Source organism: Spermophilus citellus (assembly GCF_964194105.1).
Source record: "Spermophilus citellus genome assembly, chromosome: 15".
NCBI lineage: Eukaryota > Metazoa > Chordata > Mammalia > Rodentia > Sciuridae > Spermophilus > Spermophilus citellus.
This window is the reverse complement of record NC_138195.1, coordinates 90,898,068-90,899,071: the sequence shown is the minus strand read 5'-3', so window position 1 is coordinate 90,899,071 and position 1,004 is coordinate 90,898,068.

The following is a 1,004-nucleotide window of genomic DNA, read 5'->3' as shown; positions in this document are numbered from 1 at the left end:
ATGTCCCACTGTCTGGAATTTTAAAATATATATCCTGAATATTTGGGGATGAGATTTTTATGTGCTGTTCCTACTCCAGAAAAAACAATTATAACATGTCTTTAAGCATTTCCAGACTTCTAAGTAAGTTAAAAGAATCCAGTCTTTTTTCCTCCAAATAGTTGGAGGAGATCCTGCTGAAAACAGACATCTTGGATTTTGGAAGAGATATCATTCAGCTGTAATGGCTCCCTAGAATCCAGAACACACAATTCCCAAGAATGCTTCCAGAGTACCAAGATCTCTATACCTCAGCTGTTGGATGACTAAGACTGGAGTCACTTTTACTTCCAACATGAGCAGTTCTTCTGGGGAACTTTCTAAGACTCTTTTATACTCAACTGATATTTAGTTTTCTAGTAACTGAACTGAACTTGGTACCCAACCTACTCTTCTTGAAATCAACATAAACTTTTTTTTTTTTTTTTTGGCAGGGCAGTGTTCCGGACATTGAACCCAAGGGCACGCAACCAATGAGCCATATCCCCAGCCCTTTTTTATATTTTATTTAGAGACAGAGTCTCACTAAGTTGTTTAGGGCCTCATTAAGTTGCAGATGCTGGCCTCCAACTTGTGATCCTTCTGCCTTAGCCGCTGATATATATAAACATTTTATTTTAGTAAATTGTGTTTTTGGATTTCTCCTAAAACCTGTCTGGCAAAAAGTCCATATGGACATTGGAAATGAGTTTTAATAGTCTTTTAAAAACTCTACTATCTGGGGTGGGGTTGTGGTTCAGTGGCAGAGTGCTTGCCTAGCACACATGAGGCACTGGGTTAAATCCCCAGCATTGCATAAAAATACTAAATAAACAAAATAAAAGTATCGTGTCCATCTACCAAAAAAAGAAAAAAAAAGAAATAAAATAAAAGAAACAACCCTACTATCTACCATGAAATGCCAGAATGAGTCTACTGAGGCAAGACCTTGCTGGGTGCTGAGACAGACATTGAAACAATGGCAC